This window comes from Dendrobates tinctorius, unplaced genomic scaffold, assembly GCF_039654945.1.
Source record: "Dendrobates tinctorius isolate UK_male_01 unplaced genomic scaffold, ASM3965494v1 ptg000332l, whole genome shotgun sequence".
NCBI classification, from domain to species: Eukaryota; Metazoa; Chordata; class Amphibia; order Anura; family Dendrobatidae; genus Dendrobates; species Dendrobates tinctorius.
In genome coordinates, this window is record NW_027361998.1 from 15681737 (window position 1) to 15698610 (window position 16874).

Sequence of the window (16874 nt, forward strand, 5' to 3'; positions counted from 1 at the left end):
TTGCTGTTGTGCCCCCAAGTCTTAGATGGGAGTAGTGCATTTACAGCCCACTACTCCACCGATGTCTGCTGCAGGACCTTCAGTATCCATACAACCTCGGGGACCGGGCCCCGGCCTTGCGCTTAGAACTTCTAGGCAGGGTTCTCTCCTAACCCACGTCCTCTCTGTTCCCTTTTACTCCTTCGTTCCGTACTAATCTCTCTCATAGAAGATCAGGTTTCAGTCCAATGTCTGGGCGGCCAGGTCTAGGAAGACTTCTTCCATTTAAGGATTATGGAGGCCACTGTGCTCTTAGGAACCTTGAGTACTGCAGAGATTCTTTTGTAACATTGGCCAGATCTGTGCCTTGCCACAATTCTGTCTCTGAGCTCCTTGGCCAGTTCCTTTGGCCTCATGATTCTCATTTGGTGTGACATGCACTGTGAGCTGTGAGCTCTTATATAGACAGGTGTGCGCCTTTACAAATCAAGTCCTATCAGTTTAATTACACACAGCTGGACTCCAATGAAGGAGTAGAACCATCTCAAGGAGGTATATACTTTATTATTAAAAAAAACAAAAGATACAACAAACACAAACCAAGTTAGTGCTGATCAAAAAAGACTCCAAACCAGTTAGCGTATTGGAGAACAAGGCAGGACAGGGGGCGTGGCCTAAATGTCCCTAATAGGCGCTATACTGGCCCCTACCTGACAGTGGAGGTTGGCGCCCCCGCTCCACGATGCCTATCCCTACTCACCCTGCTAATACTACTTCTCAGGATGAGTACAAAATGACCAGCCAAGCAAAGAAAACTACCTGGTCAATTTTACACAGTCCAATAAATACATAACAATTCAAATAGACTTCGATTGTCACACACCACCAAGATCTATATAAAGAGGGTACAACCAGTATCAAGAAAAAACATCATTTTGTGAGGAGAGCAGGAGGAGGGAAGTTTCCTAACCGGATTCCCTATTTATTGAAGTCCCGACCTACCAGCGGAGCTTTTTCGCCCTAATTTATATTGGTGCCCCCGCTCCGCGTTGGCTATCCCTTATTGACCCTATTCACTTCCATATAAACAAATTAGTCTCACAACCCGGAGACTCGAGGGTACTAAATGTATAGGGACTAAATGGACTGTTGACCAGTAACCTCCTAAGTCTCCCAGGCAGCTACTAGAGGGCTAGCATGTATATGAAGGCTCCCAAACCCGTAAGGAGAAGAACATAAGTGACATAAGAATATCTCTTGTCAAGGCTATATCCCATAACATCAATCTAAATGAGTGACTGGATTATTACTCTTGGGGGTACCTATTATAGCATAACATGTTCGAAAAACATATTCACCCCCATAGACATATGTAGGTATTAACCCAGTAATTGCCGCATGCCCTCAGATTGCACAATGCCCAAATTTTAGATCGGCCAAAATATAACTTGAAACTTAGCTTAATGCTGATGAAAGCTTCACATCGCCTCATCTCGATGCCTTTCCCTCCTAACATGGGCGTTCCTCAGGAGGCTCATGATAACCCCCTGATACTGTCTTGGAGCCTCAGATGTGGCGCCTGGTTGCAGGTATCAATAGGAGTGTGGTTACTGATGGTTTTTATAGTTCCCACACCATGCATCGAGGCTTCCAGAGTAACATTATCTCCTAAATGTCTCCACGGACGGTATTGCGCTTGCTCAAAGTTGCAGACACTAGAGGTATTGCTCTTCAGTCCATTCTATTTCCCGTTGCCGCTCATTATAGACTGAGGGCCCATCGCACCGGTATTACTCTGCCAGTACACACCACCATATCGCTCTGCGCATGCCGTCGCGGGCACACGTCCCAACCTCACAGCGCGCATGTCTGTGATGTCACCAATGGCGCGCCATAATGGCCGGTAATTACACGCCCATGTTATGCCGCGGGTACACGCCCCCTAATCATTCAGCGCATGTCCATGACCAATCAGGGCACGAGCACGTACCTCCCGATCAGTCGTCACCAATGACTGTTTGTGGCTACTCTCCGAACACAGCGGCCTCAAATCCCGAAAACAGCGGCCATATCCCTCCACTAACGTGGTGAGGGAAAATCAAACACTCCGCGCTTAAACGCAGCCTATCGCTCTGCAGAAATACTTATCTACGTAGAGTGCGATCACCAGGTAAATGTCTGTTACCCCAGAACTCACTGTCATGGTGGGAACGTACATATCAGTTATAGCAAATACATAGGGGAAGCGCCATATTATTCTACTGCAAATTCACCCCCGTCTTGCCCTTTCCACAGAGCGTTACACACGGGATGCACTTATTATTATTCGTAGAAGTTATTATACATTTCTTTTAATCAAAAAATATAATATCATCCCCCAAATTCTTGTCCTAAAAAGACCTCACCAGTTTAATTATAATTGTCTTTTTTGGCCATAGCATAAGACAATTTTTTTATATATATAGAAAGATGTATTCTTTAAAGGTGTTATAACAATAGGGTTACCCCCCCTCTTCATTTAAGTGGCATCCTATGATTACTAACATGATATCCATTATTCTCCAACCACACTCCTACATAAATATTAGTGGGACTAGATTCACAATCTAAATTCCCTATCAGTATGTCGTTAGAATGTAGGAGGAAACCCACGCAAAGACGGGGAGAACATACAAACTACTTGCAGATGTTGTCCTTGGTGGGATTCGAACCCAGGACCCCAGTGCTGCAAGGCTAATCACTGAGCCACCGTGCCGCATATAATACAAGTTACTTATTAGGGACCAGATAAAAGAGGCCCATAGATTCCCATGGATCATCTCATGGATCTATGAAAGGTCAAAGGCTTTTCTGTACGCTTTAAAAAATGAGGCACGAGACTCGATATACAGATAAATGTCGGGTTATCCTCAAATAAAACAGCCATACGTGAGGCGATCGTTCAGGCCCCTAGGAATCCAGCGTGTCTCCTGTAAGATGAGTCTACCCCAATCCCCTTGTCTTCCATTAGGTTCTACAACCTCCAGAACACAGAAGGCGAGAACCTCTCCATTTCCCCCATGCTTTTCTCGTATCTCTTTCATTTCTTACGTCGCCCATATGCTCACTTATTCTTTTCTTGACCTCCCTTTTGGTTTTGGTGTTCTTCGGACAGATACAAGTTGCCATATATACCACTCCGACAGTCCTACAGTTCGCAAATTCCTAGCAAAAAAACTTTTTACCGTTGGCTGCCCTTATAAAGCTTTTTCCTGGCGTTACACATTTACAAAATCTAACCCTCCGTCAGGAACAATATTCTCACTAACTCGTAATGGAACAATGTGCCTGTCAAGCGCAGGCTAGAAAAATGCCTAGAATATCTAATTTTCTCAATTTCAGTGATCTAAAAGTGATCAGAGATCTTCATAGGGATGTAATAAAAGAGACTACACATTATCAGGTGCAAAACAAACCCATTTACTCAACATAAAAGTAATAACTTTGATATACACAAATTTCAAAACTCCTGAGAAGTACACTTTCATTTGTAAGAAAATCTGCCTTATTTATATGAAATATCCACAAACCTTTCTCTATCCATTCATAAAACAAGCTAAATAAACAATAGTAATGACTAAAAACATTACATACCAACCTTATAGAGTGTGATGTGTTCGGGACCAATGAGCCTGAGAAGCCAGCACAGCTATATCTTCCTTCCTGAAGCTCTGCAGACCAACTGTGGTATCAGGTTTCACACAGCAGCTAGAGCCAGGAGACTATCTAGAGGGAGGGGGTTTCCTGAAAATCTGGTGAGAAGGGAGAAATGAAAGTAAAAGAGCTGCGCCTGTCAGATCCATTGTTCCTGACGGAGGAGGTTCCGCAAATCCTTCTGTCTAGCCATGTCCCCTCCTGTCTCGCTCTTTGGTAGGGGCTATGGACCATCCTGTCCCTAATACACCGGCCCCTACGAAATTAGTTTTTGTTTAGGTGCCGTTATATATAACTCATTTTCTTTTAAATCTTTTTGATGAGTCGCCATCTCGAGGAGGATCACATGAAATGGACGGCATGGGACTTACATATGAGTGTCTGAGCCGAGGGGCTGAATACTTATGACCATGTGAGATTTCAGTTTTTCTTTTTTAATAAATTTGCAAAAATGTCTACATTTCTGTTTTTTATTCAGTCCAGATGGGGTGCAGAGTGCACAATAATGAGAAAGAAATGAACATTATAGAATTTACCAAATGGCTGCAATGAAACAAAGAGTGAAAAATGTAAAAAAGGGTCTGAATAGTTTCCGCACCCCCTGTAATCTGGGACCCACTGCCCCCCCCCCCGGTGACCAGCGCAATAGATCTGTAAGAATGGAATCCTTCCAATGATCAAACACTCGCTGTCTGCGCAGTATCGGGGGCTCTGCTGTATTATTTATCAGCGCCGTGCAGGATCCGTCTCCATTACAGCGTCTGTGTGACCGGAGTCAATAGTGGACTGAGATGACATGACGGCTGGCGGAGGAGTGGCCGGCGGGAGGTTATACCAGGCAACGCGCAGGAAACCGACGTCTTAATAGCCATTGTTCTAAGCAGCACAGGGATCCAGGAGGAAATGCATGGTAATAGCTGCTGAGAGCGTTATAGATTCCCTACGTGGGAAGTTGGAGCGAGGAGAAGACCGGAGATTATGAGGACACAATGCACATTCATATCTACTGATAACATTCATAGAATTTATATATACAGGACTGTGCAAAAGTCATAGGCAGGTGGGAGAAACGCTGCAGAACAACAATGTTTATAAAATAGAGGAAGAGTTATCAGATAATATGTGTCAATGTCTAAAATGAAAAGATAAATGTAAATCTCATCAGTATCTGGTGTCCGCCTGTCGCCTTTATGATTAATATCTGGTGACCACCTGTTGCCTCCATCATTAGTATCTGGTGACCACCTGTTGCCTCCATCATCAGCATCTGGTGACCGCCCGTCGCCTTCATGATCAGTATCTGGTGACTGTCCATCGCCTTCATGATCAGTATCTGGTGTCCGCCTGTCGCCTTTATGATTAATATCTGGTGACCACCTGTTGCCTCCATCATTAGTATCTGGTAACCGCCCGTCACCTCCATCACTTCTCGTCACTTGTACACGGGTTATGGAGAATCTCGGCAGGAGGTTGTGCCAAACATCTTGTATCACTGACCCCAGATCTGTGAATAAGGCTTGTATGGATTCTTCTGTCTCTCCATGTGATCCCGGACAGATGGGACGGTGTGAGATCAGGGATTTGAGGCCGGATCATCACCCCCAGGACTCCTCGCTCTTAACCCCTTCCCGACATGAGCCATACTAGTACTGCTCTGCAGGAGATGCGTTCCCGCAAAGAGCAGTACTAGTATGGCGCATCTGTAATGGGAGGCCAGGAATGTAGTTGTGAACAGAGACACTGAAGCATCTGTGTCCCAACCTTCCCTCACAGAAAACTGTATTCCACTTCTCATCGTACCTGCGTCTCCCCTTTCAGGTCCCCCTGGGCACTTCCCAGGCGGCATCAGTCCCTCTTCCAGGTGACCCCCAGTAATGGAGACACAGTCCAGGATAACTTGAGCATTGTCTTTACTTAATACGTCACACATTACATCCACAGTTGGCACATCATGGAATTCACTTGTTTCCTCACTGCTTTTCTGATGCTTTTGTGTGGTGCACACCCGGACCGGACCGTCTTAGGCTGCTCCCCCAAATCCTTCCTGGCCTAACCTTGCCATGTTGACAATTCCTTCTGCCTGTTTCGCCCCAGTTTCGAAATCATCAGCCACCCAGTTTGGTTGCGTCTGTTAAAGCGTCCGGCCTGTCTTTATCATTCCCGTCGAAGCTCCAACTTCCTTCAGTTCCTCACTCCAACTGACTCCTGCCCTAATGGCGTCCGCCCAGGCTATGAGTCGCCACATCCTTCTTCCCCTGTACTGGCCCACTGCAATGATGCCCAGTGGCCGTGGATAACGTTGCGTTGCTGCTGAGCCGTCTGGGCCTATAGCCAATGTGGACACTTCGGGCACACTGGCCCTATCTGAAGTAACTTCCTAAAAGCTCCTGTCTTACCACCCGGCAGCCCCTCCTACACATACATATTACTGTGTAGCAGTACCACAAATATTAACAGACATTCCCAACATTATCACACGTAAGCATCAGCACACTGAGAACAATTAGAGGAAGGGAAGCAAGGAGGTAATTCTGTCTCACCCCCTTACACACCGATCGCGCGGCCTCATGATGAGTGCCGCGGCGATTGGGTTCTGACACCCCGGAACAACACCCACGATCAGTGCTAGCACCCCACAGTAGTAACAGTGGCATAGAGAAGCATCACACAGTGAGGGGGCTCCCTGCTTGCTTCTATCAGAACAACATGATGTGTCAGTGTCAGATCAGCAATGTGATGTAAAATAGTAATGTCCCATACTGGGACAATGTAAAAAGATAACAAAGTGTAAAAAAAATTTTTTTTTTAAATCCCTAAATAAACAAAAAAAATATATTTTTTCCAATAAATACATTTACTTACAGTGGGTACGGAAAGTATTCAGACCCCTTTAAATTTTTCACTCTTTGTTTCATTGCAGCCATTTGGTAAATTCAAAAAAGTACATTTTTTCTCATTAATGTACACTCTGCACCCATGAGTGAAAAAACTGAAAAGTGAAAAGAATTTTTTTGCAAATTTATTAAAAAAGAAAAACTGAAATCTCACATGGTCATAAGTATTCTGCCCCTTTCCTCAGTCACTCATATGTAAGTCCCATGCTGTCCATTTCCTTGTGATCCTCCTTGAGATGGTTCTACTCCTTCATTGGAGTCCAGCTGTGTGTAATTACACTGATAGGACTTGATTTGTAGAGGCGCACACCTGTCTATATAAGACCTCACAGCTCACAGTGCATGTCAGACCAAATGGGAATCATGAGGCCAAAGGAACTGGCCAAGGAGCTCAGAGACAGAATTGTGGCAAGGCACAGATCTGGCCAAGGTTACAGAAGAATTTCTGCAGTACTCAAGGCTCCTAAGAGCTGTCTATCGGCCTAACCGACCGCTGCTCTCTGCAAACGACTTTCGACTAACCTCTGCACTAATCTGCACCTCCCACTCCCAACTCCAAGACTTCTCCCGTGCTGCGCCAACCATCTGGAATACTCTACCCAAAAAAATTAGGACTATCCACAGACCAACATCACGAAACAATCACTGACCTCAGGGAGACCAGTCAAAGAAAACAGTGCGGCAGCCGGCAAATGCGCTCAATCAGTGAAATCCATATTAAGTGGTCCTTTAAGTCAATATCCAGCTCTTTACGTGTGGAGTAGGATTCTGATTGTTTCGTGATGTTGGTCTACTATGCATTGCTCCCACCTAGCCAGAATCCTACTCCACACTGATGAGGGGCAACATCCGGAAATAGCTGTCTGTGGATGGATACTTGGCCTTGGCATTTCCCTTGTCATATCTGTAAACTCGTAAAGAGCTGGATATTGACTTAAAGGGCCACTTAATATGGTGGTAATGGTGGTTTCCGAAAGGAGCCACTCCTTGGCTGGGTCCTTCCCTGGAGCAAGATCTGGCTAGTCCCGTGTTTGAGACTCTTAAATGAGGCTCCACAGACTTTAGTGGAGTGGAACAGGCTGCCACGAGAAGTGGTGAGTTCTCCTTCAATGGAAGTCTTCAAACAGAGGCTGGACAGACATCTGACTGGGATGATTTAACGAATCCTGCTTTGAGCAGGGGGTTGGACCAGATGGCCCAGGAGGTCCCTTCCAACTCTACGATTCTATGATTCTATGATTCTTTATTTGCATATTCGTATTTCCCAGGGAGCAATGCACCTAGGATTTCACTGATTGAGCGCCTTTGCCGGCTGCTGAAGTGTTTTCTTTGACTGGTCTCCCTGAGGTCAGTGATTGTTTCGTGCCTTTGCTGTCCCTAACCTACATACACACAGCAGTTAACATAGTGAACACATGACAATACACAAATACTTAAAGGGAACTTCACATACAGCAACAGTACACATGGACATTTTACAATGAAACATTAACACATCGGTACACCATCCGGGCACCACATAACGTGCACGCGACCAGCACATAGGAGAGAGGGGAGGCAATGGGGTTCTTCGCCACCTCCTTACACCAACAAAGTTGTTTTTCATCAAACAAGCCCTTAAAGGCTTACAATTTTCCTGCTCTGACAACAGCTGACGTCTACTTTACATCCGCAGCATTTTATAAACGTCTTATTATTTTTTTAGGGCGTTGAAGGCTTTTACGTTTAGCAAAATTTTTTCTGATTAATTCCGTTCTGAGGGGCCACTATCTTAGAAATACGCCATTAATCACCCCATCTATAAAGCATCATTAAGGACGTCTGAGACCTCTTCAGGCAAAGTGGAGGTAAATATTCAATCCTAAAATCCTAAAAATAGAGAAACGCAGCTCCGCGTGAACATCCCCAATTCTGCAGTGTAGAAATATCCTTTATGCGGCTCTAGTCGGTTTCTTGACTCAAAACCCAGTGGTTTTCGGGTATTCGGAGAGCCCCTGGGGTTTCAGTGCCAAAGAAATCCAGAAGAAGTCGCCCCATTTTGGAAACTATGTTCCTCAGAAATTTCTCCCCCTTATCCCTATTTATGGTCTATGGCCAGCCTCATCTGACTGTACATGCTCTGGTGTCTCATCATCGCTTTTCCGGACAGGTGGATATACGATCTTTTTTTCCCTATATACCACCTCTTTTTCTCCATATCTACATCTCACCGGCTCATGATGTGTCTTTCAGTGACCCACCCAGACCTCCACTGATACTTCAGACAAGTCTAGAGATGAACAGGACAGGTCCTGGGGCTGAGGAGCCCCTGGCAAACAATGAGTTAATATGACAGGGGATTGCGGTACATACCTGTGTTTATTCTGAATTAATGACTGTCAGGGTCTGTATTCCAGAAGAACAAGGACTTTGTTTACAGACCCAATTGTCTGGGGCGCAGGGCGTGGGCCTGGAATGTCAACTTCTCCAAACGCCGGTCGTTTCTTGTCAAAAGACCTAAGACAAAGCCGAGCGGTAATGTGATCCCTCTCATGATCCCTCATTGTCTCTAGGCTTGGACAGAATTCTCCGTGGTTTGCTTTTAGGAATATGTTCTCCATGTCAAGAAATAAAGAGGAATTACTGGAAGATTCGATCACTGGAGGTCCATAGTGATGACCTCCTAGAAATCCATACAGTGTACAAGCAGGGTTGGTCTAGGGTGTCGAGGCTCAACCTGAAACATGGCTTCTGGGGGCCGCTCTACAGCTACATGCAAATATTACCTGACCCTTGTGTGCGATTTTCCACCAACATAAATGGAAATTTGCATGCGCCGTGCTTACAGATATATATCTCCACTGACGTACAGTATATGGAGGAAGCCACGAGGTTGAATTGGTGGACACCCATCCACCTGATAAGTGAGGATCTCAGAGGTGGCAATTATGGAAGTCATCACTATGGACATCCAGTGATCGCAGAGGTGAAGGTTATGGAGGTCATCACTATAGTCCTCCAGTGATCGCAGAGGTGGCGGTTATGGAGATCATCACTATGGTCTTCGAGTGATCGCAGAGGTGATGGTTATGGAGGTCATCACTATGGACCTCCAGTGATCGTAGAGGTGGTGATTATGGAGGTCATAACTATGGACCTCCAGTGATAGCAGAGGTGGTGATTATGGAGGTCATCACTATGGACCTCTAGTGATCGCAGAGGTGACGTTATGGAGGTTATCACTATGGACCTCCAGTGATCGCAGAGGTGGCGATTATGGAGATCATCACTATGGTCTTCGAGTGATCGCAGAGGTGATGGTTATGGAGGTCATCACTATGGACCTCCAGTGATCGCAGAGGTGGCGGTTATGGAGGTCATCACTATGGACCTCCAGTGATATCAGAGGTGGCGATTATGGAGGTCATCACTATGGACCTCTAGTGATCGCAGAGGTGACGTTATGGAGGTTATCACTATGGACCTCCAGTGATCGCAGAGGTGGCGATTATGGAGGTCATTACTATGGACATCCAGTGATCGCAGAGGTGGCGGTTATGGAGGTCATCACTATGGACCTCCAGTGGTCGCAGAGGTGGCGGTTATGGAGGTCATCACTATGAACCTCCAGTGATCGCAGAGGTGGCGGTTATGGAGGTCAGCACTGTGGACCTCCAGTGATCGCAGAGGTGGCGGTTATGGAGGTTTCGATAGTACATGTTCATACTATGGCAGGTGTCCAGCCTTTATATAGTGCATTGAATGTACTATGCCAAGGAGTCCTACAGAGGAGCCCACTGGGGGATTTACTGTCCGAGCCTGTGTAAAGGCCATGGCCATCAGTAATCCAGCTGAGCGACTTTAGGACTTTCATAACTAACATTTTTAACCCTAGTTTACTTATTGCAGTGGACTCTCAGCCACAAGGGGTGACACCGCTTTCAATTTAACGTCGGATTCTTCTGTATAGTGGATCATCTCCAAATTTAAGGACCAATGAGGGTATAAAATGTGGTAATTCATTTGAAGTTGTGGCCCTCCGAACTGGTGTTTGGTTGTATTTTCGGATGGGTTCTCCCAGGACTCATTTCCATGGCATAGAATAAGTAACCAAGGCATGCGAAGGATTAAGGCAAATTAGCAGCATGCCACCTGAGTATTCAGGTAGTGCCTATTTGTAAACTTGGCTCTGCTGTTCCAAGGTGCCTGCACAGTTCAGCTGTAAGAAGGTGCCTGTCTGTGTACTCATCACACTGCCTGTCTATATACTCGGATCTACTGTTCCAAAGTGCCCATTCAGGATGTATACAGCTCCACTGTTCTTTGCTGTTCCACTTGTCATCTATTATCATATACTGCTGTTATTATAGGTGCTGAACAGCACATCCAGTTCTGCTGTTCTTTGTGCCGTCCAGCTAGACCAACTTCGTTGACTCTTGCCGTACTAACCCCTCTGGTCTATGCCATTCATCCAGACCTGCAGTCTAGTAAATCTTCCTCACCAGATGAGCCATAATAATGGTGAGCTTTCGTGTTCTTAGATTGTTCTCTAATGAAATCCATTCTTGGACTAATGAGTATAGAATTGTTTGTCAATAAGCGACTATATGATGACAATTTGGAAAATGGCAGACTCCTATCTGACGATTAATGTGTTCCATTGGAGAGCAAAATTGACCTCTCTGTTAATCTTCACCCAACAAACGACCACTTCGGTTGGAATGGAGTCAGGCGGGTTTAAAGTTTCGTCTGACAGCTGCTAATGCACTAAAGAACTTTCTGAGGAAGAATGTTCTCAGAGTGATGAGAGAAACATTGTTCGGCCATCTCCCATGTCACTGAACATGTAGGACCAGTTTGTACAAGTGTAGTGGTCAGTATAGACTAAAATGTGCAACGAGTGTTCACCAGACCATTGTTTGTTCAACTGTTGTTCAACCATCAATCCAGGTCTAGCTAAAGTGTATTGCCACATTTTACCCCAAACTAGAGTAAAATCATTATTCTGGTGCCCTTAAAACTGTTTTAGAGACAATATCAGTCAAAAATATCCAGGAACTCTTCTCATTCTCGTGCTCTATAATTCACTATATCACCTTTTTAGTAGAAGATTTTTCATCATCAGATGTCTGCCTGCACTATAGGTGCTGGACCTGTCTTTACCTCACTACTCTGTTATTCATATGTACATCCAGGACCCACCCTCACTTTATGTGGAAAAACAAAGACATTCCCCCACTTCATGTATAGATCCCTCAATCCCTGGAGAGAGAGTAAGATCTGTCCTTAGGTTTTCTAGAGAAATAAAGATCCACCCTACTCCATGTACAGAAAAAAAGATAATTCCACACATGTACGGTAACAAAGACCCTTCCTCATTTCCTGTACAGAGAAAAAACACTCATCCCATCATATGTAAAGAAACAAAGTTCCACGACACTCCATATAGAAAAGTAAAACACCTCCCACTACTTTTCACTTACAGAATTAAGGACCCACCCCCACTTCCTGTAGACAAAGACCCGCCGCAACATCCTTAGAGAGACAAAGACGCCCCCATTTCCTGTGGGAGACAAACACCCGCCTCCACTTATAGAAACACAAAGACCCACCTCCACTTCCTGTAGAGAGACAAAGACACCCCCTAATTCCTGTAGAGGCAAAGACCCGCCCCCCATTTCCTGTGAGAGACAAAGACCCACCCCCACTTCCTGTGAGAGACAAAGACCCACCCCACTTCCTGTGAGAGACAAAGACCCAACCCCACTTTCTGTGAGAGACAAAGACCCAACCCCACTTCCTGTGACAGACTTGCCCATTCTTCCTGTAGAGAGACAAATAACCACCCCCATTACCTGTAGAGAGACAAAAAAACACACCAATTCCTATGGAGAGATAAAGACTTGCCCTCACTTCCTGTAGAGAGATAAAGACTAGCCTCCACTTCCTGTAGAAAGACAAAGACCCTCCCCCACTTTCTGTACAAAGGAAAGACACCCCCTAATTCCTGTAGAGGCAAAGACCCTCACCCACTTCCTGTAGAGAGCCAAAGACCCGCCCCCACTTCCTGTGAGAGAAAGACTTGCCCCCCTTCCTGTAAAGAGACAAAGACCCACCCCACTTCCTGTGGAGAGATAGACTTGTCCCCACTTCCTCTAGAGAGAGACAAAGACTTGCCCCCGCTTCCTGTAAAATGCCAAAGACCCGCCCCCACTTCCTATGAGAGATAAAGACTTGCCCCCACTACCTCTACAGAGACAAAGACCTGCCCCCACTTCCTGTAAAATGACAAAGACCCGCCCCCACTTCCTGTGAGAGATAGAGACTTGCCCCCACTACCTGTAGAGAGACAAAGACCTGCCCCACTTCCTGTGAGAGACAAAGACTCTCCCCCACTTCCTGTAGAGAGGCAAAGACCCAACCCCACTTCCTGTAGAGAGACAAAGACCCAACCCCACTTCCTGTAGAGAGACAGACTTGCCCATACTTCCTGTAGAGAGACAAATACCCACCCCCATTACCTGTAGAGAAACAAAAAAACACCCCAATTCCTGTGAAGAGATTAAGACCAGCCTCCACTTCCTGTAGAAAGACACAGACTCGCCCCCAGATTCTGTACAAAGACAGACACCCCCTAATTCCTGTAGAGGCAAAGACCCAACCCCACTTCCTGTGAGAGACAAAGACCCAACCCCACTTCCTGTGACAGACTTGCCCATTCTTCCTGTAGAGAGACAAATAACCACCCCCATTACCTATAGAGAGACAAAATACCACACCAATTCCTGTGGAGAGATAAAGACTTGCCCTCACTTCCTGTAGAGAGATAAAGACTAGCCTCCACTTCCTGTAGAAAGACAAAGACCCTCCCCCACTTTCTGTACAAAGGAAAGACACCCCCTAATTACTGTAGAGGCAAAGACCCTCACCCACTTCCTGTGGAGAGATAGACTTGCCCCCACTTCCTCTAGAGAGACAAAGACTTGCCCCCACTTCCTGTAAAATGCCAAAGACCCGCCCCCACTTCCTATGAGAGAAAGACTTGCCCCCACTTCCTGTGGAGAGACAAAGACCCGCCCCACTTCCTGTGAGAGATAAAGACTTGCCCCCACTTCCTGTGGAGATTCAAAGACCCGCCCCCACTTCCTGTGAGAGATAAAGACTTGCCCCCACTTCCTGTGGAGAGACAAAGACCCGCCCCCACTTCCTGTGAGAGATAAAGACTTGCCCCCACTTCCTGTGGAGAGACAAAGACCCGCCCCCACTTCCTGTGAGAGATAAAGACTTGCCCCCACTTCCTGTGGAGATTCAAAGACCCGCCCCACTTCCTGTGAGAGATAAAGACTTGCCCCCACTTCCTGTGGAGAGACAAAGACCCGCCCCCACTTCCTGTGAGAGATAAAGACTTGCCCCCACTTCCTGTGGAGATTCAAAGACCCGCCCCCACTTCCTGTGAGAGATAAAGACTTGCCCCCACTTCCTGTGGAGAGACAAAGACCCGCCCCACTTCCTGTGAGAGATAAAGACTTGCCCCCACTTCCTGTGGAGAGACAAAGACCCGCCCCCACTTCCTATGAGAGATAAAGACTTGCCCCCACTTCCTGTGGAGAGACAAAGACCCGCCCCACTTCCTGTGAGAGATAAAGACTTGCCCCCACTTCCTGTGGAGATTCAAAGACCCGCCCCCACTTCCTGTGAGAGATAAAGACTTGCCCCCACTTCCTGTGAGAGATAAAGACTTGCCCCCACTTCCTGTGAGAGATAAAGACTTGCCCCCACTTCCTGTGGAGAGACAAAGACCCGCCCCACTTCCTGTGAGAGATAAAGACTTGCCCCCACTTCCTGTGGAGATTCAAAGACCCGCCCCCACTTCCTGTGAGAGATAAAGACTTGCCCCCACTTCCTGTGGAGATTAAAAGACCCGCCCCCACTTCCTGTGAGAGATAAAGACCCGCCCCCACTTCCTGTGAGAGATAAAGACCCGCCCCCACTTCCTGTGAGAGATAAAGACTTGCCCTCACTGCCTTTTAAGATACAAAGACCTGCCTCCATTTCTTGCAAAGTGAAAGCCCAGCCACCACTTCCTGCACAGAAATAAAGAGACAAACATCTGACTTACTTAGAGATAAACCTCTCTATGTCCTCTCTGTGCTGGAAGACCTGATCCTCTCTCAGCAATGCTGGTGCTCCCATCCAGGCGGGACAATATCCTGCACACATGGTAAACTACAACTGCAGCTCAGGCTAGAGACTCTGATGTGTGGCTCTCATTAAAGACTAGGGTAGCGCATCCTAAAACTGAGTGTTTCTCACCCCCACTGCCAGCTAGCTATGGTGAAACATTGAAAAGCACGGTAAAACAAATGTTGTATAAAATACTCTGTTATAAAGAAGTAACAATAAACCGCAAGTGCTAGTAAAAAGATGATAAATAAACAGGGTATTTGGGTGATACGTTTTTTGCAAAAAATGTATACTAAGCCGCTCTACCAAACGTCAAGGTAACCTGTATCAGAGCAGTCCTAACTGATGTATTTAAAAACCTGGTCATGTGTATAGTGCCTATATGAACAGGATTCAGAGAGGTAATGTCCGATGTGGACTCGCTGCATAGGACGGCTTTTATGTGCGTGGCCCACAATGAAGGGGTGGAAAACCTCCCTAATCTTGCAAAAACAAGAAACCAATTAAATAATAATAATCTTTATTTTTATATAGCGTTAACATATTTCAAAGCGCTTTACAGACATTATCATCACTGTCCCCGATGGGGACCACAATCTAAAAAATACAAACACATGGGCCACGCACACAGTGAACAAGTCTGTAGGACAGTGTTCACAGCACCAAAAGACTGGAACACAGAAAAGCACGGTAAAACAAACGTGTAAAAATACTCTGTTGTAAAGTAGTAACAGTAAACAGCAAGTGCTAGTAAAAAGATGATTAAAAACGGTATTTGGTTGATATATTCTTTGCATATGTATATATATAATATGTATATTAATTGGTTTCTTGTTTTTGCAAGATTAGGGAGGTTTTCCACCCCTCCCTTGTGGGCCATGTACATATAAGCCATCTTCCTCAGCGTGTCCACATCGGACATTACCTCTCTGAATCCTGTTCATATAGGCACTATACACATGACCAGGTTTTTAAATACATCGGTTAGGGACTGCTCTGATACGGGGTTACCTTGACGTTTGGTAGAGCGGCTTAGTATACATTGTTTGCAAAAAGGAATCTGTTTTGTTATCATCTTTTTACTAGCACTTGCTGTTTACTGTTACTTCTTTACAGCAGAGTATTTTATACGTTTGTTTTACCGTGCTTTTCTGTGTTTCAGTCTTTGGGTGGTGTGAACACTGTCCTACAGACTTGTTCACTGTGTGCATGGCCCATGTGTTCGGATTCCGGTAGCTTCTCTGCTGCTGCAGTGCACTCCTCCGTCTTCCTGTCTGCTCTGCTTTCTGTGCCATAATTTCAGTCCTCTGGATGCAGCAGGGGGCATAATCATCCTGACCCCATGCTGCCCTTTAACCCAAACATGTCTCCAGCAACTCAGTACACATTTAATTCATTCAGGATGATTACAAAGGATCTGGTATAGAATCAGTAGCTCGGACCTTGGTATATGATGTCATCGCTATTCCCATAGATTACACAGGAGAGTAGCAATATGATATAATAAATTGCATAATATGTACAATGTCGCCCATTTTTTGACACTGATGAAAAGGTGCACTGTTTCTTTAAGGGAATAAGGCTACCTGGAAATAATACTGGATACGGAGGGCACGCAATATATACTCATGACATGTAATGGCACATAAATGGCCAGAGGAAATCTACATGGCAGTCCGGTGTCGCTCCATGACAGCGCTGCCACCTCTGGGTGTGGTGTTTTATGATGTCATCAGTGCTGTGACATCACCTCCTAGTGGGCCCCAGTGTCATGACCACATGCCCCTCTGGTCACCCATCCTGTAACGCTCCAAATGTAAAGGGGATTTCCCTCTCCCCCCCCACCCCGTGTGCACCAGAATCCGGACCCCCGGCAGCTGCAGAACATCACACATAACATACACAATATGTGGCCCCCTAACAATAACAGCCTGACAGCCGGCAATAACCACGCACATTCCTCCACATCTGTAGAAGACCCCCCAACCTGTCCCGGCACAAATGAGGGGTCCGGATCATCCCAACATGGAGCTTATGTTAGGGAACGGCGTTGACGTCTATAGGGCGGTGTACATCCGTGTATCCCACAGTTATACATCTCACCCTCCAGGGGTCATTGTGTGCTGCGGACCCTCACGATTGGGA